The sequence below is a fragment of the Desmodus rotundus genome, chromosome 1 (genome assembly GCF_022682495.2).
Source record: "Desmodus rotundus isolate HL8 chromosome 1, HLdesRot8A.1, whole genome shotgun sequence".
Lineage (NCBI taxonomy): Eukaryota > Metazoa > Chordata > Mammalia > Chiroptera > Phyllostomidae > Desmodus > Desmodus rotundus.
This window is the reverse complement of record NC_071387.1, coordinates 79,514,061-79,541,049: the sequence shown is the minus strand read 5'-3', so window position 1 is coordinate 79,541,049 and position 26,989 is coordinate 79,514,061. Positions and strand designations below refer to the sequence as shown.

Here is a 26,989-nt window from a genome sequence, read left to right as displayed (position 1 = left end):
TAAATAAGCAAGTCCTTGGATGAGGATAAAAATAAATAAATAAATCCATTTTCTAAAACACTATGGAAAAGTATCTATAGAATAGTAGTTTAAGAAACAATGCCATAAAGAATGAACTTTACTTCTCATGGCTTAAGGGTTTATAGTGGAGTCACAGACAGATCAAGGTTTTTTCTTTACTCTAATGACTCTCCTAAAGAAGGAACCATTTCTGGTAAACTTCAGTATTAGAATCAGAGTTTTAGGTAATGTCTAAAGCAAGCCTATATTGTCCTTAAGTTATAATCGGTAAGAAGCAAAATTAGGTATTTAAGGACCAACTCAGGGACCCATTCAAAGCCAAATACAGGGACTTGGTTAATTCCCTCAGCTAAAACCCTGAGTTCACCCTAGAACAGGTTGAATCATAACTCCCAATTTCTCAAAGTATCATCAAGATCACCATATTTTGAACTGAAACAAGTAAGAATCAAGAACTAATCCTCAATATTCTTTAAATGTTAAAGTCAGATGGCAAAACCTGCAACCCACAGCTGGACCAAAAACTCCATTATTTTCTGAGTTATATTTATTTTATTGTATTGACTTTTGATACCGCCAACCTGATCCATGAAAGTTTAAAATGGCTAATATTTACCTGTCCAATTAAACAATACAAAATATAACCCAAGGCAAGTAGATAGAAAAAACAGGACAAAGATGTCCTAATCCCTAGAACCTGTGAGTATGTTGCCTTACAAGGCAATAGAGTTTTTGGTGATGTGATGAAATTAAGGATCTCGAGATGGCAACATTATTCTGTATTGTCCAGAAGGCCCCAATGCAATCACAAGGGCCCTGTAAAGGAAGGAGGGAGGCGGGACAGTAAGAAAAGATGTGAGACTGAAAGGAGATGTGGGAGTGATTTGGGGCAAAGAGCCAAAGAATGAGGGTAGCCTCTAAAGCTGGAAAAGATAATGAAATATATTCTCCCCTAGAGCCTCCAGAAGGACCTTGCCGACACCTCAATTGTAGCCCAGTGAAAGTAATTTCAGATTTTGCCCTTTAAAGTGTAAGACAAGAAATTTGTGTGGTTTTATGCGTCTATATTTGCAGTAATATATTACAGAAGTAATGCAAAACTAATAAAGGTCAGTATTAAAAAAAGCATCCTGATGGCCAGTGGTTGGCATCAATTGGCTCTACATTTCTTTTGTGATCAACTCAAAACTGGCAAACAAATCATGACTCAATTTGACCAAGAGCTAAAAACAAATCAGTTGTAAAGGAAAAGTACAATACTACTTCCTAGTCCTCCCAAGGAGAAATCTCTCGGGCTGTTTATAAAAAGATGCTTTGCCTACTCAGGTAACAGAACTCCATTCTATGTACACAGAACTCCAATTTTAAAATGTTCCAATAATAAATGGTTTCTCTTCAGACTGCTTTTATGTTATTCAATAAATATTTACCACTCATTCTCATATTCTTTCTCTTTAGCAGTAATAAATCTCTTCATTTATTTTACTTGCTCCCAGATATCAAAATATTTTTTTCCTCTACATAGGAAGAACCCTAATTTTTTTCACTTTCTCCCTTGCTCTTTAGTTCAAAATCTTTAGTGTTTCATTGTATGTGTAGGAAGAAGGGAGAGAGGGGAGAGTCTTAAAACTCAAAAAAATAGCATCCACTACCACATCAGATTAGACACAGGCTTGTAAACCTGGGTTATCATTAATTAAAAATTTCAGTTCTCTAACAAAATGTGAACAGCCAGATATGTGGTATACCAGCATCAAATGAAAAACAGTAAACCTGTCAGCAATTCTTGTTTTTTTATCCTCACCTGAGGACACTTTTCATTGCTTTTTAGGGAGAGAGGAAGATCCGGGGAGAAGACAGAGAACACTGATGTAAGAGAGAAACATCAACTGGTCGCCTCTCGTAAGGTTTCCAGCCCAGGGATTGAACCCACAACCTAGGTATGTACCCTGACTGGGAATCACACACGTAACGTTTCGGTGTCCAGGACGACGCTCCAACCAACTAAGACTGGCCAGGACAGCAATTCTTATGTATAAGGAATATAATTTAACTTTTAATATTTTGAAAGATTACCATTTTAACAAATATTTTTAAGAGCAGAGTGCAAAAATTATTCTAAATGTTTGAACAATCAAATAATCATTTTCAATATATCAGAGTAGAGAAGGGAAAAACTAATCAGATTTGCCTTTCATTAGAAAAAGGAAACAAAACCGATCTCAACGTGTGTATGTTACCCAATTTCAACAGTAGCCTGGACAAATTCATTAGATAATAAAAACATAGTTTTTGGACCAGAAGCAACTTTAAAGATTGTCTAAACTCAAATCCCCCAGTTTCACAGATGAGGAGACTCAGACCCTTTATCAGTCACTGATCCAGCTAAACCTAGAATGACATGATGACCCTCAAAGTCATGTGCTATAGAGCAGTAAAAACAAACACAGTGAAAAGAGGGGAAAGACCTTGACCTGGCTTTGCCAGTGTCATGTTTCGTCTTCAGTCTGTATTACCAGTCTTCCCTCTGACATACACTTACCACTGGGGATACGGAGTACAGAGACTGTCTAAGGCAGGGGTGTCAAACTCATTTTCACCAGGGGCCACATCAGCCTGGTGGTCGCCTTCAAAGGGCCGAATGTCATTTAGGACTGTATAAATGTAACTGTGCCTTAACAGTTAAGCAAGAACTCAGCACTGCTGGGTAGAAACAAGGTGCTGGGCCAGATAAAACAAGGTGGAGGGCCAGATTCGGCCCACAGGCCTTGTGTTTGCCACCAATGGTCTAAGGAGTACACTAGCACAATTAGGTTTAAGATAAATTTCTACATCTTCAACTTTCATATGTACTCTGTCTTAGTCCATTTGGGTTGCTGTAACAAAATACCACAAATTGGGTGGCTTATAAATAACAGATATTTATTTGTTACAGTTTTTGAGATTGGGAAGTCAAAAAGCAAGGTGCTACAGACTCATTGTCTAAAAGGAACCTGCTTCCTTGTCCACAGATGACCATCTTTTTGCTGTGACTTCATATATTGGAAGGGGCTGGGGGTTCTTTGGGGACTTTTACAGAAGCACTGATCCCACTCATGAAGGCTCCACCCTGAAGACCTAATCACTTCCCTAAGGCCCTACTTCCTAGTACCATTCCTCTGGGGATAATTTTCAACACATGAATGAGGAGACCCAAAGGAAAAGAAAAGTTTAGTCTGTGGCAACATTCTTTCCTAAAAATTCTGTGAGAACAATTGAGGGCTAAGCCTCTCTTTTCCTCCCTCTCCTGTCATAATAATTTTTCTCACACTTTGTAGAAGGAAGCTGTGATGTGGTTATGTATAATAAGAAATATATATATTTTGGTCTTCATCCAAGGTTCCTGGCTCACAGCACACAAAATCCTTGGAACTTCCTAATTGATAAAAGCAACGGGAGTATCTTTTGTTATACTATTTGGTCTCTAGTTCTCAATTACTGAAATATCTTCAGAGCAATAAGGTGAAAGGGTGTCTTGTCATTCATAACAAACCCCTTACTACCACACCTGAGTTTATGTTAATGTTTTTGGATGGAGGCTGGTTGCCAGGGTATCAGCCACGATTAATGGGTTGGAACTTCCCATCTCAACCCTGCCTCCCAAGAAGGGACCTGGAGGTGGAATCAATCACAAATGGCCAATGATTTGATCAATCATGCCTACATAGTGAAGCTTCCATAAAAATCCCTGAACTATGGGGTTTCAAGAGCTTCTGGTTGGTAACTTGCCAGAAGTAGGTACACCCCAAACTCCACAGGGACAGAAGCTCCTGTGCTTGGGATCCTCAGTACCTCACCTTATGTATCTCTTCATCTGGCTATTCATTCATTTCCTTGAATATTTTTTGTATAAACTGGCGATCCAGTAAGTAACTATTTTCCTGCAGCTCTAGCAAATCAATCAAAACCAAGAAGGGGGTTGTGGGAACCACCCTTCAACTGTGACTGTGTCTGAAGGGGGAGAGGAAGGGGTAGTCTTGTGGCACTGAGCCCTTGACCTATAGGATCTAATCGCATCTCTAGGTAGACAGTGTCAGAATTGAGTTAAATTGTAGGACCCTGCCTGGTGTATAAGAATTGCTTGGCGTGGGGAAACCCATAAACATTTGGTAACCAGAAGTGTCAGAAGTGAAATGTTCTGTGATAGATTATTAACAGAAGAGGAGACACACAGGAAGGGAAGTGTGTTTTCCCTTTACAGAAGCCATCCCTGACTCATACTATGGTACACAATAAGGAATAAAAATCGAGGCTCCAAACAGGGACCATTTTAATGACTGACACCCATATATCAATATTTCTCAAGGCATCCACTGAAAATATCACCACCACCATCCCACATCTATTTCATTAAGAGCCACATTTCACATTAAATTTTACATTTAACAGATTATTTTCAAAATTTATAAAATGTTTATGTCATTTTAATCAGTTATGTACTAGAAATAATTTAAAAGATTCAGATAAATATTTAAACACTTAATCTTAAATTACACACACTTTTATTGCAGAATCTTCTGAAATTCAATTACCTGAATGCTTGCATTCACCATATTCTACTCTGTCAGAAGCAGTTTCTCCATCTTTTGAACTGTCTGTCCTAAATGTTCTCAACTTCCCCAAACTTGACTCATTTCAAAATGAAACTGCACCGTTTCCCGCTTACCTGAGGTTTCTGGGCTTTCTCTCTTTTCCCACCCATGCTCTATTCCCATCCCTTCTGTTCACATTTTAGACTTTTCTCCACCCTTGTTCTCCCTGTCCATCACACCTTTTCTCTTGGCCTACTGAAATACTCTTTTCCCCAATGTAAAAAAGAATAAAAGAAAAAGACATTTCCTTGATTATGTCATCCTATTTCCTTCTTTCCCTTCACAATCAAGCTACTTGAAAGAAGAATCTATACTCATTCACTGCTGACTGTTTTCTCAGTAATTGTTTGTTTCTCAGTTTCCAGAAATGACTTCTGTTGCTACCATCACACTGAAGCTTTTTGGACAACTCTGTGCTATCAACCTCCTGGGACAAGTCCAACATTAATTGTTCAGGCCTTACCTTGTTTATCTACTCTGCAGCATGGAACACTCTTCACAGTACTTGCCCTAAACACACTCTCCACCCTTAGTTTCACAGGCATCACCCTTCCTTTCTCCAGTAGCTCCTCCTAAGTCAGACCCTCTGAGGGCTCTTCTTCCCCTAGCCATCATGCAAAGCCCAGGACGATTGGTACTTGAGGTAGATTTTCAAATGTGAAACACACACACACAAACACACACCCAATACCACAAAAGCCTATCCCTGTGCCATTTTAAAAGCTGAAACTGACATTCTCACCATAATGTCCTTGCCCTGATAGACTGGTCTTGACCATTACCAAAGAAAAAGTTCTAATTCTAAGTCCAAAGAGATCATGGAAGATGCCTCAGCAAACGATGAAGGACAGGGGTATATTTATTTCTCTGGATCCCTCTACTCTTCATATGTTACTTATGATCCTAAACCATATTCTCTCCCAGGCACACCAGTGATACCATACTAAGTAGTGTTACTAATGACCTGAATTCAGGCCAGTAGCTGACTCCACCACATATACTACTGCCTTTGGAACAAATGGAGGAGCAACTGTATCCCATCTGAATTTGCCTTCCAAACAGGCAAAAACTGTATCATCAACCATTTCCAAAAACCAGGTTGGAATCATCAGTTTAGTCAATTCACCGACCTCAACAGTTCAGATGAAAGACAGTGAGGACACATGAGACATGGGACACAGGGTAGTACTAAATGTTGAGGGATAATACATCACATTTTCAGTTATTCACTACCTCTCAACCATGAAAAGAGAAGGAAGGTAAAATCAAACAGTGTTCAACAGTTAATCACTTCCGCCATTCACCATTATCATTACGTCTTGCCATTAATAGTAAGATGGGCCACCCAAGCTTCCTTCTTGAGGCCCAGACTTGGCAGCAAAACAGACAGACTGGTAGAAAACAGACAAGGATAGAGACAACTGTACTTGAACAATAAAAAAACCCACAGATTTAAAAAAAAAAAAAAAAAAAAAAAACAAGGATAGAAGGAGAAATCTCCTGAGTCTCATAAAGAAGTGAGGCAAATCTCAAAAGTAACCCTGTAGACCAGACTTTGATTTTTTCATTAAATGAAAAATGCCCAGAAAGTGGAGGTACCGCACTTTTAAACATTAATGTGAGTATCTTAGGAGGGACTTGTAGACAGTGGAAAAAGGTGGTAGGTATACCTCACCCCACCTAGTAATGGGGAAAGGCAGAGGAGACCAAGTTGACAGTAATAGATGGAAGGACAAATTCTGCCTACAGCCAGCCTGGATAATTCCCAAATATTTTACCTACTGTTTTAGTTATAAAGGATGATGTAAGTACAGAACCAATAAGACATTGTCTATACTACCTATTGTAGATCACTAACCAGATTACTTGATCATTCTGTGATAATGACTTTGATTCTGAATCCATTCCTGAAGTCTTGTTTTAAACATTGCCTTTATAGGGAACCATTTGCATATTGGAAATGCAAGATTACCCAAATTTGTATAACACAAAAGAGTATGTTTAATTCATAGTGTTACACCATAATATTAGGTATGAGACAAAAAACTCATTTTATATGAATTAAGAATTTAATGAATGGCAATCACTTAACAATTTTGAGCTGCCACTAGGCAAAAAGACAAACCTTTTCCAAAAAACGTGAACAGCTAGCTATTTGAGTCACCCATATCTCTATTTTTTTATCTAATAAATATCAGCATAACAGAGCAATTAAGGAAGCTGACTCTGGAGACAAGTTGCCAAGGTTTGAATCCATAATCTGTCACATACTAGCCCTGTGACCTTGGGAAGTCATTTAGCCTCTCTGCCCCTCAGTCCCTGCATCTGTAAAATGGAAAACATACTAGGACTACTGTGAATAATAAAATATATAAGTATACAGGAAGCACTTAGATCTGTGCCTGGTACATTGCCAGCACTCAAAAAATGGTAGCTACTATCATTATTTATTTTACTTCTTAAAAAAAAAAAGTAGGTAGAAATGATCTCTCTGGAAAGTCAGCAAACTGCTCATGAAAGCAGGGGAGTCAACAGTGAGAATAAGCACCAATATCACGGACAGGCTGCACACCACACAAACGTGAAAGCCCCAAAGTTGTTTACTTTCCTCTACTACAAATATTAGAGTCAGAGGTTTCAAGATTTTGCTAAGCCAGTTCCTGCTACATTTAAAAAAATGGTAACATAAGATGGTTTGGTCGTCTGTCAAGTCATGGGTTGTATAAACAGTAGTTTACAACAAAACGACTGTAAAAGTGGTATGGTTTTTATTGGTTATATTATGTTATATTAAATTATATTTGAGGCCTTCTATTTTTCTAGCTGTAAATAACAGGGAGAAGAGTCTACTTGAGAGCAAGAACGAAATTTAAATAAGCTGTAAATTTCTCAACAGAAAGTTCAGTTCAGCCTCTTTATGTGCAAGACCAAACATAGTATACTTTATAATTTGAAAACCAAACATATCACAAGCAAACGAGGTTCTAATCCTAGCTTTACCACTGTTAGCTATGTAGCCCAAAATATTACATCTCTCTCTCAAAGAAAGATGTAATGATACTAATCTCATAGAACTAAAAGGAAGATTAAATGAGATAAATGTTAACAATAAACAGTACCTGTAACTGTCAATAAATAACACAGGAAAATATCATTTATTCTAGTTCACACACACACACACAACCACAATAAAGAAAAAAAGAACCTGAACCAAGAAATGAGAGGAAGAGCATAAAAAGAAAATAATTAAAAATCCCTTCTGTGAAGGGAAAAAATTGTGATAGCTGGAAAAAAAATAAAGGTAAATAAAATGCTATTTTACCTAAGCAAAGAAGTATGAGGAAGAGCCAGAGACATTTATTAAATAACAAAGAAATCTGGAAAGAAACAACGCACTTCTCAGTCATTATCAAAGATGAACTCTTATGTAATTAGGAAGTCCAAGGAGGATGTAACTGTGATGGAGTAACATACTCAACCAAAGCAGGCTCTGAGATTCTATAATTTAAAATTATTATAATACTATAAACTATGTAAACTAATATTTAGAATAAGCGTAAAATAGAATGTCATAAACTCTATGGATTTTACACTTAACTATTAACATACTTTGTTCTTTATGTTACATATATTGGAATAAAAAAAGCTTAAAAAATAATAATAGTACCATGTAAAGGATGTAAATAGATAATCTACACATCAAGAAACATATTTACTGTTTCATTCAACAGATATCTACTGATTGTTGACTAGATGAAAAAGTATTTAATAATACTGGTAATCAAGTAAAAGCACAGTAAAACAAAAAACTACCATTTTTTACCTATAAAATTAGCAGCTAAAAAATAATTCCCAGCGCTGGCACGAATACAGTCAAATAGTCACTCATATACAGGCTTATGGGAGTGTAACTGGTACAAGTTTTCTGCATGGTAGTCAGAAAAGTATATCAAAAGCTTTGGAAGTGTTTATGCCCTTTCATCCCTTAATCTGCTTCTAGGAATTTAGTCTGAGGAAATAACCAGAGATATACACAATGGCTGACATATTTACAATATCAATGCATATTTACAATAGTAAAAAACTAATCATCTAAATCTCTAAAGGGAATTAATTAAGTTGTAATACAGCCATATAAAGGAACACAATGAACCATTCCTCTCATTTTAGAGAAAATGATTTAGTGACCGAGAAAAACGATTGTAAATTTAAGACTATAAAATACTTTGTATAATATGATTGTAATTTTCTTTTATACACACAAATATATAAATACACAACCAAAAACTGGAAAGCTAAACACCACATTGTTAACAATAGATTTCTCTGTGTAATACTATGTCTTATTTTCTTAACTATATATGTATATTTTCCATTATTTTCCAAATTTCCTATAATAAGCATGTATTATTTTTTATAATGAAGTGGTTTTAGGGTTTGTGCCCTAAACACCCATTCCACCTAAGTTGATCAGGGAAAACTCACACCACTTGTCAGTGACTGTATGCTGACCAAATGTTACAAGGAGACATCTGGAATGGGAGCTTCTAGGAAAGGTTTCCATGCCCCTAAGAAGGAAAGTGGAAGAAATGTTGCTCTTCTGAATATTATCACATCTAGATTAATTCATTTATTTATCATTCAATACACACTTACTTGAACTACTATGCAGTTCTTAGGCCATCTCTAAATATGGAGATTATGTTTATTCCCAGGAGTCCTAAAGTAGTAACTCAGCAGTTAAATACAAAAATCTAAATTATCACCCATCTTCCACTTTGTTCTTCATAGGTAAGAGAATTTGTTGGATAAATGGTGGTACTGTATAAGAACACAAAACAAACTTACCATAACAAAAAAGCTAGGTTACACAAAACAAAACAAAAAAAGGCAAGGCAGCTTCAAACCATCACTGCCCTATACATATTATGTACCATATTAGAAAAGATAAGAGGAATATGAAAGTCTAGAAGGAAAGTTAAGAGTTCTATGACTCTCATGCTAACTTTAAGGCTGTGAAAAAAACACATGAATCTTTCATTTCAATGCAACTAAGAATATACTAACCCTAACAGAAGTTGCTACAATCACAGAGGAATTTTAAGTGCCAAATGGAAATCTTTTTTTCAAAAGCAACTACACAATTCCCTTTTAAAACACCATCCTAAAATTGGGATGACTTGGGGGCTGGCCACCATTAAGAATTACTGTACAGCTTTGTAATATATAATGCCCTCAGGGATCACTGGGGTATGTATAGTTCTTTGTCCCTACACTAAATTGCCCCAGGTGGCTATATGGTTTTATTTGACATCTACTGGTTCATGTTTTAATCTGGAAAAATGCTAAGAAAATAGAAATCATCTATAGTTACTAGTATTTTTAAAAAATTAATTTTCCAAAGGTAACATGGACATGTTATAAGTCACCTTAAACACTAAACAATTCATTCTTGATTCATTTCTATAAAAACATATCAAATACACTAAGGTTATAGCGGAAGCAAATAGCTTCCTCCTCAAGAGGCTTTCTTAATATACTGAAATAAAATTGATGACGATTAAATAATAATTATTATAGCAGCTAACACTTATACAGTGCTTATTCTACACCAAGGACAACTATAGGAGCTTTAGACATATCTCAATCTCCACAACCCCGTTGTTTTGTTGGGTTTTTTTTTTATCTTTAGAGAATGGGGAAAGGAGGGAGAAAGCAAGGGAGAGAAACATCGATGTGGGAGAAAAACATGGACTGACTGCCTCCCGCATGCACCCCAAACAGGGACGCCAGCAACCCAGGCATGTGCCACGATCTGGAATCAAACATGCGACCTTCCACCTTGCAGGACAATGCCCAACCAACCGAGCCACACCCATCAGGGTTCCACCACCCCATTTCATAGATGAGAAAACTGAGGCAAAGAGTGGTTAAATATCTTGCCCAAGATCATACATCATAAAAGATAGAGCCATTAACTAAGAAACACATCACATGTTCATCCACATTACAAATCATTGGTGAGAAATGTCACAAAAGGAAAAGAAGGTTGAATATAAAGAGTAACTTGTTTGTTTTTATCCATATCAAAAGCAAATTTTTCAGGAACCTCAACCTAACATCTTGGGTCTTTTCTTAAGGAAGAACTATCACTGTATTCTGAGCAGTTTCATTCTTCATTTATGACCACACTGCTTACTTCCTCTCTCAAGACTCTCCAACAACCTGGTCTCATGCCACATCATCAGCATCAACAGTCTCATTCTAAGATTCTCAGTAGGCCTTTCCAACCATCAGAGACAATCTCTCTGTCCGCTGTTCCTATTTACACATCCCAAGTTTACCCACCCAAACTTCTGTGAGGAAACCACAGACAATGTCTGCCTCTGCCAAAGGATAAAGAAAGCAAAACGTTTTCCACACAGTTATAAAGAATTTCATTTGTCAAATCAATCTGATGATGCCGGATGAACTGAACACTTCCATCTGACCACCTTACCACCCACTATTTAATATGAAATTGCATAATTTCCCAAATGGAAACCATTCAAATTTCCTTCAAGGAGTTAAACTAGAAATTTTTCTTTTTTGTTGACAACAAAAAGTCAGACAGTTCTAAACAAGAACTGCATATCTGCAAATGTGTGTGTGTGTTTATGCTGAATATAAATGTATTTCTATTTCTCTTGTCAGATAAAAATTCAAGATAGATATCCAAGATAATGGATTTTTATATTCCTTTGTCCTATAAAAATTCAAGATATATTCCCAAGATAAGTATCTCAGATAAGATTTTTTTTTACCATTGCTATATAGTAGTAAAATTGGGTTTACTACTAGTTGATAAGGTTCCCCCATTTTTCCCAAATTCAATTCATAACCTCTCTCAAGCTCTGAAATTTCTGAGTTGCACAGATTCATGTTCCCAGTTACCTACTAAAAATCTGTGTATTGGAACAGGGATATCTGACATAAAAGTAAAATGTTTGGCATTTAATATTAACATATGGGATAAAGAGTTGTTTCTTTTTATGTAAAAACATCCTTGCTTTCTCCAAAACATAGGCTAATGTTTCAACAAGAACAACTAATTTGTAAAGTATGATTTTATTTACAACTTCACACTCCAAGTTGAGCGTGTCTTTTTTTATATAAGTTGTTGTGTCTTTGCTAAGACCATAGATAGGAGAAAACTCAACTTTCCATGGCTATTGTAATAACTATTTGTTCCAGCAGATCTTAAACAGTTATAAATAAGATGTCGATGTATTTTCTTTTTTATCTGTCCACATACTTGGAACCCAGGGGACCATTTCAAGGCTGTGACCTTATCTTAGCATGCAATGATAATAAACTCCATTAGCAAGTTGTACTCTCATACAGGTACCTGTGGTTGTGTGTTCTACATAAATTTTCTCATAACAGGTAACACTTACAGCACTTAGCACATGGTCCCTGATATCCTACATTACGAAGCTCTAGCCATGACATATATTTCCTATGCCTTCCACCTTGATTAAAGTTTGATTACTTGTATCCAGGGCTTCCATTTGACCAGTCCTACAGCACTTCACTCTTTTTCTTATTTCCAATCACACTCCTCTTTCTTCACAGTTTTCTGCTGCTCCAAGTTTTATTTCATGTAAGTTTCATTTCAATCTATGGTTTCTCCTCCTTCTATATTTTATTAGTGTGTCTCCACAGTTTCTCAGAAAAACTACAGGGGATTCAGCATTTCATTTTTTAATTTTCTGAATCGTCAAAATGCCCGCTGAGATAAATGCCCAGAAGCATATATAATTCTTATATATAGCACTATCTATCTGTCTCCTGCCATTGAAGTATACATAAATTAACAGGCACAGTTATCCCTCAGTATGTGTTGGGGACTGACTGGTTCAGGAACTCCCCCGGATACCAAAATCACAAATGCTCAAGTCCCTTATATAAAATGGCTCAGTATTTGTATATATCCTTTATTTGCATATAAGCTACAGCAGGGTACATCTACACACCACTACAAGTTGATTCAGCAAAGTGCTCAGCACAAAACTTCGAAATTTCGGTGGTTTGCTTCGTGTGGGAGTAACTACAGCTCAGTCCAAGAGGAAACTCTGGGAAATGATATCCCAGACATTCCTCAGAAACAAAATATATTGTGAAACTGCAGAAAACAATAGGCAAAGAAGACATCCTAAATACAGGCAGTCATAATGTTCTGAATGAAACTGCTGACCCAGAATGCTAACTCAGCAAAAATATTGTTTAAAAAGAAGCAGCAATAAAAACATTATCAGGCGGATTTAAAAAGTAAGAGAGGACAACAACAAACCAGCAGAGAAAAATTCTAAGAAAAGTTCTTCAGGTAGAGGAAAAGTATCCCAGGGGAAAGGTGGAAGAAGAAGAGGTAATAAAGAACCAGGGGGAGAAAAAACAATTGTTCTAAAGGAATTAAATTGTTCTAAAGTCTTTATTTTGTCCAAGAGAAGACAAAAGGTAACTTTAGACTTTTATAAATTAAATATGTATGTTGCACTTACTAGGATAACCATTAAAACAACAGACATGCAGTATGTAAATTTTGAAACGAACAGAAATAACTGTGGAATCATTTTTTCAAAATCATTAATCAAAAGGAACATAAGAAATTTCGGAGAGAAAATGTAATGCAAACTAGTTGGAACTAAAAGAAGAAAGAAAATAAAAGGCAGACTTAAATCCGACTATGTCACTGGTCACATTAAATGTAAATGACTAAATGATCTAACTAAAAAAAATAAAAAAGAAGATGACCAGGTTGAACTTTTAAAATCCAAAAGTACAGTGTTTATCAGAGTGAAAAATTTAAAAAAGGATAAAGAAAGGCTGAATATGACTATAATCAATAACAAACAGAAAGAAAGAAATCATTAGGAAAGCTGGTATAGCTATTTCTATTAAATAAAACTGCTTACAATAAAATCATTCCCAGAGATAATTACTTCATAATGACAAAATCCTTATCACCAAAATGCTATAATAATTTTCAATTTGCATATACCAAATAATATGGTATCTTACTAGATAAAGCAAAAATTGATAACTCAAAAAGAAATGAAATACTTCTAAAATCAAAAAAAGTGGGATATAATTAAAGCATGTACAGTTGTAAAGGTATATATTTTTTAAAAGGCTTCAAAATTAGTGTGCTCTAACCTTATACCACATACAAAATTAACCTAATATAAGGACTAAAACTATATAACTCCTACAAGAAAGCACAAGGAAAAAGCTTCATGACAATGGATTTGGTAAAGAATTCTTAACATATGACAATAAAAGTCAAGGTAACAAGAAAAAAAAAAGAAACTAGACTTCATAAAAATTAAAAACTTTTGTTCATCAAAGGACACTATCAAGAGAGCTAAAAGACAACACAAAGTATAAGAAAAAAGTATTTGGAAAGCATATATCTGATAAGTTAATATGCAAAATATATAAAGAACTATATAAAGACTGAATGACAAAAAAACCAACATTAAAAAATAGGCAAAGAACTTGAATAGACATTACCCCAACAAGATGCAGAAATGGCCAGTAAGCACATTGTAAAGATGTTCAACATCACTGACCACTGCAGAAATGAAAATCAAAACCACAATGAGATACAATTTCATACCCATTACAATGGCTATCATCAAAACAAACAGACCAACAAAACAGAAAATAAGAGTGCTGCTGAAGCTCAGGTTCCATTCCTACTCGGGACATATCTGGGTTACAAGCTGGGTCGCCAGGTGGGGGGCATTCGAGAGGCAACCGAGAGATGTTTCTCTCCCTCTCTACTTCCCTTCCCCTCTCTCCAAAACAAAATAAATCTCGTTTTTAAAAAAAGAGTGCTGGTGAAGCTGTAGAGAAATTAGAACCCTTGGGCATTGCTGTTGGGAATATAAAATGGTGCGGCCACTGTGGAAAACAGTATGACTTTTATTAAACATAGAATTATCATATAATCCAGCAATTCCACCTTTGGGTATATATCCAAAAGAATTGAAAGCAGGGATTGGAACATGTATACCCACTTTCACAACAGCATTATTCACAGTAGCCAAAAGGTAGAAATAATCCAAATGTCCATCCACAGATGAATGAACACACAAAGTGTGACATATACATACAATGGAACAGTATTCAGTGGTTAAAAGGAATATTACACATGTTATCATATGCTACAACATGGATGAAACTTGAAGACATTAGGATAAGTGAAGTAAGCCAAACACAAAAGAACAAATACTGTGACTCCACTCACATGAGGTACCCAGAGGAATCAAATTCATAGAGAAAGAAAGAACAGTGATTGCCAGGGGCAGGGGGAAGAAGTAATGGAGAGTTATTGTTTAATGGTTTGTCATTACTAACTACCCATTAGGGAAGATGTTGGGGAAGATGAAATCATTTCCAGAAATGAATGGTGATGATGGTTATACAACCATGTGAATGTACTTAATGCCATTGAACTGTACACTTAAAATGCTTAAAATAGTTAACTTTTATTGTATGTTTATTTTATCCCAATAAAACATGTTTTTAATTAATGAGTTAGGTCTCCATTTTAAGAAGCTGGGGGCAGGGGAGAAGAATCCAAAAAAATAGCATAAAGGAAAAAGATTACTACTTTGAAGAAAAGTTTAAAATCCAGTATGAATCTGTTTAAATTAAATCATTCATAAATATAAAAGACCTTATATAAAAATATGTTGAGATCTTTATCAATATCACTAAAGTACAAATTATAGGGCAAAATATAACTAAAAGATTATCAGACTTTAATTACTGTATCAATGAAAATCATTTGTAATACTAGTAATACAAAGGAAAATAATAATTGTTGACAAGTTGCAGAGCAATTGGAACACTCATGCATTGCTGGTGAGAATATAAAATGGTGCAGCCACTGTGGAAAACAGTTCCTCAAAAAGGTAAACATAGGACCTGGCAACCCGAGACAATCAAAAATAAGTATTCAAACAAAAACTTGTGCACATGTTCATAACAGCATGATTCTTAATAGCCAAAAAGTGGAAGTAACCTGAATATTCATCATATAGTCTATCTCATATTTAACCACAAAACCAGTCCAAACTGGCTTTATCCTGTTTATAACATAATACTGAGTGGATCCTTCACGGACAACAGAACAAAATGTTGTCACGCAGGTGAGGCATGCACAGAGGAGAGAACTTTGACCTTCGATAACACCTGGAACCAAAGTTTTGTGAGCTCTCCTCCCTAACTCTGCCACACCTTCTCCTCCCCAACCCTGCCCTGCACAGAGCCAAAAAGCTGGCACTTGACCAGAACTCCATCAACCAGAATTCTTTCTGAAGTGAAGGGTGCATTTCCAGGAAGATCCATTGCTGAAGCCCTCCAATGGAAATCCAAGCCACCAGTGCTTCCATATACTAACTTGTCCTTCCCTAACCCCTTAAATTCTACCCCAAAACTTTGTTGGGCAGGAGAGGCTATGTGTGACAGATTTGAGCCTTGTCTCCTGTCTCTTCACTGGTAGACCTCTCAATAAACCTTTTCCTTTTCTCAAAAGCCACTGTCATAGAATTGGCTTCTATGCACATCAGGCAGGGAGCCCTTGCTTGGTAACATACACCATGTTATTTAACCATAAAATAGGATGAAATACTGATACATGCTATGATATGGCTGAACCTTGAAACCATGCTAAGGAAAAGCACTCAGACACAAAAAGCCATACACTGCATGATTCAATTTATATAAAATGTCAGAAGAGGCAAATCCATTGGAACAGAGGCAGATTTAAGGTTACCAAGGTGGGGGTGGAGGGTAAGGAAGAACGAAAAGGGGGAGATGGGGAGGGACTGCTTAATGAGTAAGGGGTTTCTTTTGGGGGTAATGAAAATGTTCTGGAATTGATGATAATGGTACAACAATGTGAATACACAATGCCACGGAATTAATAAACTTTAAAATGACTAAAATGGTGGTTTGTTATGTGAATTTAGCTTCAATAAATAAGTGCCTAGTCATATAAAATTCTGCCATTAAAATCAACTCAATATTATGCAACATTATTACTACAGAAGCATGAATCATCTATTTACTGAACTCAAAGTGATTCTAAATGAGTAATGACAATGTTCCACATTACTACTCATGCCTTATACCTGTACCCCGGGTGAAATATATGAAAAAAGCAGGTAAGAAACTTTCAGCAAGTTTCTCCTGACCTCCTGGAAAACATCAGCAATAAGATCAGAACTGAAGCAGGTAGTGGAAAAATACATGCTAAACCAAACGTGAAAAACTTGAAGGAGAATGAAGAAAGTAGTAGGGGGAACAGAATGTGCTGAAGACTGAGGCAAGAGAACCTGTCAGTAGACAAAGCAGAGATTAATAAAACATATGGCAACTGTTTTTATAACCTTGCTAAAATCAGAGATTACTCTTCAAGGTGATCCCTATATTGACTTCTTAATAATGAAGACAAACATTTTAGGGCATCTCAAGATAGAGAACAGCTAAAGTATTACCTTATTGGTACTTTCATATTTTGACTTCACCCTTTTTATCCCTCCACTGGTGACATTCTTTCCTTTGTTTCTTTCATCTTTATTTTAGTCTCAAGACTTTTAGGAATCCTACTGTTTTAGGAGGACCTAATGTCCACATCCTCCAGTAAACCTGTGCTGGCATGTTTGGGCAACTGCTTCATGTGCAGCAGCTATTAACTCTTCTATTACCTCTTCTGGCCATAGTAACATTTAATCATCTCCACGACTTTATTTGAGAGTCAGGCTCAGTAGGTAGGCTCTCTGTAGTTTGCAATAAAACATTAAGACACCATCAAACATAATGTCTAGAGAGATTTATCAAAGGAATTTGCCAACTATTAAAACTATCTTCTGCTATATATAATGGATCCTTAGGAAGAGAGGTGCACAGATCAGACAGGGGTTTACTAATGAACCACAGACCATGACAAAATTTCTTGGTTTTCACTTTAAAAAGAAAGTGTCATGAATGATAAGTGTTAGGGGGAACTTCAGCTATTTGACCAAGGCTGTCACCTTGCTCAGGCAAGCAATAAATAGACTGGAATGGACCTCATAAAATGAGGTAAGATTGGACTTTATTCTAAGAGTAATGAGAAACCACTGGAGAATTTTTATAACAAAAAGTTATAAATATTATCAGATTTTTGTTTTAGAAAAATAACAAAAAAAACTGTGTAGATAAGGGACTGGAAGGGGAAACAGGAAGACCACACCATAAGATGAAAGGCCATCTTCTAATAATCAAGGCCTAATCTAGTAGCATAAAGGAATGGAGAAAAGTGCCCAGATATGAGAGAAAACTAACAGGTAGAGTACACATATTCATTGTCTGAACATGGCCATAAAAGGAATAGGGAGGAATCGGGATGGAGCTCAGGTTGCTGATTAGGGAACTAGGTACATGGTACCACCATGTACTAAGAGAGGAAACAAGAGAGTAAGGAAATACTTAGAAGGATGAGTTCAGTTTAGGACATGTTGAATATAAGATAACATTATAGCCCTATTTATCACCAACATAAACATCTCTATATACTCAAAATCCATTTCCTTCTTAAAGTCTTTCCAGTTTTACCTATCACCCGTTCACAATGTATGGGGCATCCAAGTGATGTTTACTAAACAATGAGGTAGGTGAGTATGACGGCTAGGAGCAAATCTGAATTGAAGACATAGATTTGAGAACCATCAACATATGGATGCTACACCCCAGGGAGGATGAAGGGGGGAAAAAGGAAGACTGAGGCAAGGACAACAGGAATATAACAACAATGGAGAGCTTAACTGACATGTGGACATTTCATTGGAAAAAAAAGAGGAGGGGAGGGAGGTTAATCATGACAATACTTATATTAAGGGAACAAAGTCTTATACCTGGGAAGAAGTAACACTGGGCCTCCTGGGAAAAATTAGCAGATCTGTGTATGCAACAGGAGAAGCACCCACTCATTCTGTTCTTAGCTCTAATTTCTATGGTCAGTCTGCCACCTTTACAAGAATTTTAGTCATCCAAAGTAAATAAAAATCAGTAAAAACAAACTGGCAAGATTACTGTTGTCCTAGTTTTCTTTTACTTAGTAGCTTCAAAACTGATGCCATCTCTGCAGTCAAGCAATGTATATTACTTAAAGATAAGAGTCATTCCTGCACCACTGAAACAATCCAAAAGCTGATCAGGACAGCACAGACATAAACAGTAATATCAGATATAGCTTCAAGTGCTATAAAACACAATGATTCTACGTTTTGGTTGCAAGCTTTAAAGATACTATATTATACATGGTTTTGGTAAGATCCTAATTGTAGTCATGTCTTAGACCAGTTTTTTTTTTCTATTCCAGTGCTGACAAGAAAAAATACAGTTTTAGTCTGAGCTTACAGACACACACAATTTACTCTACTTTTAACTTGATTTTAACCTAAAATGTATAGAATTGAGATCAATTAATAACTAGTTTCTAAAATCTACTGAATTTTTAACAGAACATCAAAATCCCAATATCTTGTTATGAGCAATAATAAAATTTGAAATTTTTCCAGTTTCAACTAGAATTTACCCAAACATAAAAAACACTTTAGAGACTTCCAGTCAAGGTGGCAGCATAAGTAAACACAGCTCACTTCCTCACACAACCACATCAAGATTACAACTAAAACAAAGGACAACCATCACGCAGACCCATCAGAAATCAAGTTGAATGGAAGTCTGACAACTATGGAGTTAAAGAAACCACTTCCATCCAGACTGGCAGGAGAGGCAGAGACATGGAACAGGTGTGGATAAAAATTCCAGAGGGATATGTCGAGAAGGAGCAGTCCTAGTCTTACACCAGGCCTCCCACCCCAGGGCTCCAGTGCCAGGAAGATAAGTCCCCATAAATTCTGGCTGCAAAAACCAGTGAGGACTGAGTTGGTGGAACAAAGTTCTTGGGTCCCAAGCAGTTCCCCTTAAAAAATCTACACATGGACTTACTCAGACTCACTTTCTCTGAGCTCCAGCACTAGGGTAGCAGCTTGAAAGGAACCAGTAGCATACAGGGAAGAAGTGTCAAGACAGGGGCTGGGAGATAGCTTTCTCTTCAACAAAAAAGCAGGTGAGGCCCTTGTCTCTTTACTGAGTCCTCCCCAGCACAGAGCCACAAAGCTGACAAGTGGGTGCCCTATCTAAGACTCCATCGATCTGGTTAACACTGTTTGCCCCACCCTGGAGAACCCCTGAGAATCCATCCCAGCCAACTTACAGGACCACCAAAACTGTTAACTGTGACTTTTCCATATGAATGGCTGGGCTTGGCTCATACCTCACAAGTTCCTAAATCCTATCAACCAACCAACAACCAGCCTCAATGAGCTGCCTGTCCCCATACCTCTTACTAAGTGGCCCCAAGCCCATCACTAGCAGCAGCCAGCCTAGATTCACATCTTCCTGTACCCTGGGGATCTCCAAGCCCAGCACAAGTAGCAGCCATCTCAGATTGCTTTATAGCTTACACAGGGTGGCCCTAGGCAGAACACAGGCATGCACCACCCAGGAATCCCCAGAGTCTGTGCACCTAGTGGACACCTAGAGATCACACTGGAATACCACCGCCCTACCTCTGCACAGCTCATCCTCCACTGAGGGCACAGGTTGGTGGTCAGTGGTCATAGCCAGTCCTAGTGGCTGACCAGCCTGGGTAAATCCCTCCAACTGACCTGCCAACAGCAATCAAGGCTCAACTACACAGGAGGGTATACTCAGTCCACATGAAGGGCACTCCTCAAGTACCCAGCTTTGGTGACAGGGGAGGCTGTGCCACTGTACCCTATAGGACACCTACTGCACTAGGCCATACTACCAAGATAGGAAGTCAGAGCAGCTCTATCAAATATATAGAAACAAATACAGGGAGGAAGCCAAATTGAGGACACAAAGAAAACATGGCCTAAATGAAAGAACAGAACAAAACTTCAGAAAAAGAACTAAACAAAATGGAGATAAGTCATCTATCAGATGCAGAGTTAAAAACATTGGTTAGAAGGATGCTCAAACAACTTAGTGAGGACCTCAATTGGATAAAAAAGATCCAGTCAGAAATGAATGATACACTAATTGAAATAAAGAATATACAGGGAAACAACAGTAATGATGCTGAGAATCAAATCAATGATTTGGAACATAAGGAAGCAAAAAACAACCAATCAGAACAAGAAGAAGAAAAAAGAATACAAAAAACAAGGATAGTGTAAGCAGTCTCTGAGACAACTTCAAGAGGTTCAACATTGACATCATAGGAATGCCAGAAGAAGAGAAAGAGCAAGAAACTGGAAATCTATTTGAAAAAGTAATGAAAGAAAATTTCCCTAATTTGGTGAAGGAAATAGACATGCAACTCCAGGAAGCACAGAGTCCTAAACAGGATGGATGCAAAGAGGCCCACTCTAAGACACATTGTAATTAAAATGCCAGAGGTTAAAGATAAAGAGAGCATCTTAAAAGCAGCAAGAGAAAAGAAGTTAATTACCTCCAAGAGAGTTATCATAAAACTGTCAAATGATTTCTCAAAAGAAACTTTGCAGGCTAGTAGGGATTGGCAGGAAATATTCAAAGTCACAAAAAGCAGGGACTTACAGCCAAGATTGTTCTACCCTCGAAAGCTATCATTTAGAATTGAAGGGCAGATAAAGAGCTTTCCAGACAAGAAACAACTAAAGGAGTTCATCATCACCAAACCATTATGATATGACAGGTTAAAGGGACTTAAGAAAAAGATCAAACTATGAACAATAAAATGGCAATAATTGAATCTAAAAACCTATCAACAATTGAATCTAAAATACAAACTACGAAAATAAGAACAAAGACAGAATCATGGATATGGAGAGTGTTTTGATGGTTGCCAGATGGGAGTGTGGTATGGGGGAAAGGTGAAGAGATGAAGGGATTAGAAGTACAATTAGGCAGTTACAGAATAGCCATGTGGATATAAAAGGAAATGGAGTAGCCAAAGAACTTATATGCATGACCCATGGGCATGAACAATGGTTTGGGGATGGCCTAATAGACTAGGGAATGCTGAGTGAAAGGGGGCAAAGGAGGAAATAATGGGACAACTGTAACAGCATAGTCAATAAAATATAATTTAAAAAATATTAGGAAATTCTATCTAATTTGTATATCCCTTTAAATGCTTAATTAACACACATTCAGACCACATTTTAGTAAAAAGCTGTCTAGTTCAGTACTGAACTTGTTATCTATATTTAATTATCTTCTGGAAACAAAACCCTAGAATAGGTTCTATTCCTTAGTCAAAACTTAACCTCTCTTCATATAGAAGTTACTAACAGGGTATCCCTGTTTATCACTGAAGTAAACATCTTTGTATCATTTAAACTCATCTCCTTCTAAAAGCCTTTTTGTTTTTATCTATCATTCTTTCACAGTGTATGTGTCCTTGGCATCATAGTTTCTTACGTTCATGTTGTTTTTACCTTTGCTGGATTATTTTTTTTTTGCACCTTCTGCATGAGCTGGTATTTTCTCCCATAATGTGTCCTGTCTCCTGGGAAGTAGGGACTTTGGTCAGTCATCTTTTTGTAAGGCTCTACACACAAAAGCCACTTGATATAAGTGTGTGGCTGATCCTATGGTCTCCCAAACACAAAAAATTAAAAAGGATTAGGTTCCTTATTATCTTGCTTTATATTAAACAATTAGCAGGTGGCATATTTACCTCCACCTTCCTTACCTCATCTTTTTGTCCCTGTCCAATGAAAAACTAGGAAATCATTACATTCAAGAAGAAAGGAAATCTCATTAGCATAAGGCTGATTAAGAAAAAGGAAGAAGTCTGAGAAATCAGAAATAGAAAGGAAAAGATTAAAAAATGCTCAAAGTGAAATGACTAAAAGAAAATTTAAGCCAATAATAATAAAGGGAATAAGGTAGATAATAATAAGGCACTAATGTTAGGCGATGACCAAGAAAAAGATGCCTGCAGGAAATAAATTCACTCTCTTACTTAAGTTATCGTTAAACCACAGCTCACAGGGCAACTGACAACTTCTAAATCACAGTCCAGGGACATGTGGTTATACCACCCTGGTACTTGTTGTGCCAAATATTACTGCTGACTTGGGGTGCTCCAGAGTCAATTGAGAGGACCACCATTATTTCCATCCCCTGCCAAGAGACACACCAGTGACTGTGGGCTGGAGGGAGAGCCAGTGGAAAAGATACCACAGCTGCAGGCCAATGGCTGCATAAAACAAGTCTGGTATTGAGGTTAAAATTAAATGAAATGGAAGAGAAATCAAGACATGGGAGGATGAGAAGAACAAACACAGCATCAGAGTGGGTTCTTTCTATCTTCAGGGAAAAGCAAACATTTGGTACTGACTGCCAAATTTAAGACTTTGTTCCTCTCTTGCAATTATTTGTTAGTAACACCACACACACACAAATAAATCTATAAGCTAAAATGTAGAGGTAAAAGTGGGTATAACAATAACCATTAAAAAGAAACAAAAATATACTTTTTAAAGTGACACAGATCAGTGAACTGCACAAGGAATATTCCTGACTGACTTGGAGAGATGTTCTGCACCCTGAATTCTTAAGTCAAATGAGAAAGCTGCAGACAAACATGAATAACAGCATAACATTTTTGTTAAAATATGTCTGTATAAGCACAGGGAAAGTCTTAAATGATTCCAAAATAAATACTGGTATTATGAATGATTTTTCCTTTTTTAAAAATATTTTTACTGTGTTTTCAATATAATTAAAATTAAAATAACAATCCTTTAAAATAAAAGAAAAAATCTTCCCTTCCAGGTCATTCAGTCTTTACCCTGAATTAAATGTGTGTAGAACTTACAAAGAACCCCTTTCATATAGAACATACCTTTGGGAGAGCTGCTCCCATCCAGTGGGGCCAAGGGGCCAAGCCCAGCTGCATTAGGGTGGAAAAAACCACAAGCTGTGAAGACCAATGGAAAGGTTTGAATCCAGCAAATCCAGCCAGTAGTTCAGTGACCCAGAGCAAATTATACGAAATTTCTGAGTGCGGCCTTTACTTGGCTTCAGGAGTGGAATCCCTTACAGGGTTGTTTTGAGGATTCTCAAGAACAGTGCCTACATATCATGACACAGATTGGTGGGGTAGATTATCAATGAACCTTCTGATTAATATTATACATGTTATTATCTCAAGAAACAATCTATTCCAGATAATGTCAGACTGTTTGCCACTTACATTGACCTACCCTTGGTCTGTGATTCCTCAGATCCATCATTGGTTAGCAGAGCAGCCAAGTTACTGATGGTTCTTTCTAAAGCATATACTTACCACCTCCAGGAGACAGCAGAAAAAACATCCAGCAGGTGGGAAGCAGGTATCAGAGAACAAACCTGTGCTTATCTAAGTTCTCTGTCCTACAAATATACAAGCAAATCCAGCAGGGGAAGAAAAACATCTTTTCTAAAGGCACATGCTGTAGAAGCATGACCAACGAAGAGCATGATAATCTCAGATATTGTTATAGACTCAGCTGGACATATTGCACTTCAGCAGAGTTTCAACTCTAATTGTTACTCATTTTTTTTTTACTATTAGTGTTTTAAAAGCCTTTAAGAATGCCCATCAAAAATTTTAGTATTCGTAAGTATGCCTTAAGCCTAGAAAAGTTCAGAACCACTGAGACAGAAAATAAATAGTGAGAGGTGTGAGTCAACTATCTAGGAATGTCCAAGATTTTCTGCAATGATGTCAATGTTCTGTCTATATATAAGCTACCCAGTATCATAGCCACTAGTCACATGTGGCTACTGAACACAAGAAATGTGGCTAGTGCAACTGAGGGGCTGAATTTTTAATTTTAGTTAATTTTAGTTAATTTAAATTTACATCATCTAATATAGCTATTGAGTATGATGTTAGATGGCAGAGATCAAGAAGCCTGAATTAATGACCTGTGCTAACTGAAAAAGATGGTATGTGGGTAAGTTAGCTAAGTTTAAAAGGCAAACTGACACAAAGAAAAACAAACAAAACAGCAAAAAGTCAAAAACAAGAAATTTATTTTCTCATAGGTTTAGAAGCTAGAAAGCCTAAAATCAAGGTTTTGGGCTATTTGGTTCCTGTGAGGACCCTCTTCCTGGCTGGTAGATGTCCACCATCTCTGTGGGCTCACATGACCACTTCTTTCTGCACATGCACAGAGAGAGGAAAAAGATTCTTCTTCCTCCTCTTATAAGGCCACCTACCCAATCTAACTAGGAACCCCACCCTTACAACCTCATTTGAACATAATTACCTTTTTAAAGGCTCCAAAAACAGTCAATAATGGGCTTCCCACACATTAATTTATGGGCAGGGACACAAAATTCAGTCCATAGCACAACTCTCCACTCTTCCCTCCATGCCTAGCTTTCTTATCATGAGATCCAATATTCCACAGACTACCTACACTTCTCATCCTTAATTTATAATCTTCTATAGGCTAAGTTTTCTGCCTACTGTTAACATACTACCAGTTTACACCTAAGTAGGCCCTTAACTCTGCCATCAGACACCTCTGAAATTTACCAAGATTAAACTTAGCTTTGGCCCTCAAAATGGCTTCCTACCTCCTAAAATTACTGTGCAGAAGAGTTAACATTGCAAGCCTGATAAAGCTCTCCTCAGAAAGGACAACTTATAAGGTTGGCCCTTGGCTAGAGTCTGGGAACTAAGATACTAGCAGAGTTCCTCCTCCCTGACTGCAAAGAGGGACAAATTGTGCCTAAACTGTTTGTACAAACAATGTGATTTATACTGAACATCTGCTTTCTTTCTGAGGGTCTGGAATTTTGTACCTGCTAAGCAGAGGATGACTACGTGACCAGCCCCCCGCAAAGAATCTTGGGCACTGAATGTCTAATAAGCTTCCCTGACAGATGACATTTCACACATGTTATAATTCTGCTGGAGGAATTAAGAGTGTCCTCTGTAACCCCACAGGAAAGAATTCTTAGAAAATCGTGACTAGTTTCCTCCAGACTTCATCCCATAAACCTTTCTCCTTTGCTCATTTTGCCTTGTACATTTTCCCTATAAGAAATCATAATCAGGAGGACAACTATATATTAAATTCTGTGAGTCTTCCTGGTGAATCATCAAACCTGGGGGTGGTCTTGAGGACCTCCAACATATCAATCAATCTACTTTTAAAACTTCACATAATCAAACATCTATCCCTAGTAAAAGAACCCCATATTCCTATATTTTAATCTTCCCAGGTTCCACTTCAACCCATAATTCTCCTAGCTCTGGCCCTATCCAGTCTACTACTATCTACATTATCACAGTCACTCAGCTAAAATAATCATCAAATCTCTCTATATGTCAATAGTTCTATAATTGGGGTGAAAATTATCCCAGAGATAGGGAGTTCTTTGTTTTAAAAATATATTTATTGATTATGCTATTACAGTTGTCCCATCCCCCCCCCACTCCACTCCATCCTGCCCAACCCCTCCCTCCCACATTTCCCCCCTATAGTTCATGTCCATGGGTCATACTTATAAATTCTTTAGCTTCTACATTTCCTATACTATTCTTACCCTCCCCCTGTCTATTTTCCACCTATCATCTATGCTACTTATTCTCTGTACCTTCCCCCCCCCTCCCACTCCCCTATTGACAACCTTCCACGTGATCTCCATCTCTATGGTTCTGTTCCTGTTCTAGTTGTCTGCTTAGTTTGCTCTTGTTTTTGTTTTAGGTGTGGTCGTTAATAACTGTGAGTTTGCTGTCATTTTTACTGTTCATATTTTATATCTGCTTTTTCTTAGTTAACTCCCTTTAACATTTCATATAATAAGGGCTTGGTGATGATGAACTTCTTTAACTTGACCTTATCTGAGAAGCACTTTATCTTCCCTTCCATTCTAAATGATACCTTTGCTGGATACAGTAATCTTGGATGTAGGTCCTTGCCTTTCATGACTTGGAATACTTCTTTCCAGCCCCTTCTTGCCTGTAAGGTCTCTTTTGAGAAATCAGCTGACAGTCTTATGGGAAGTCCTTTGTAGGTAACTGTCTCCTTCTCTCTTGCTGCTTCTAAGATTCTCTCCTGTTTAATCTTAGGTAATGTAATTATGATGTGCCTTGGTATGTTCCTCCTTAGGTCCAGCTTCTTTGGGACTGTCTGAGCTTCCTGGACTTCCTGGAAGTCTATTTCCTTTGCCAGATAAGGGAAGTTCTCCTTCATTGTTTGTTCAAATAAGTTTTCAATTTT

The 26,989-nt window shown here is 37.1% G+C and overlaps 1 protein-coding gene across 3 annotated transcripts in view; it reads right to left on the bottom strand.

The window, feature by feature from the left end:
• FANCC (FA complementation group C) overlaps positions 1–26,989 on the bottom strand; it is a 305,355-nt gene that overhangs the window by 258,193 nt on the left and 20,173 nt on the right. The window lies entirely within an intron of this gene.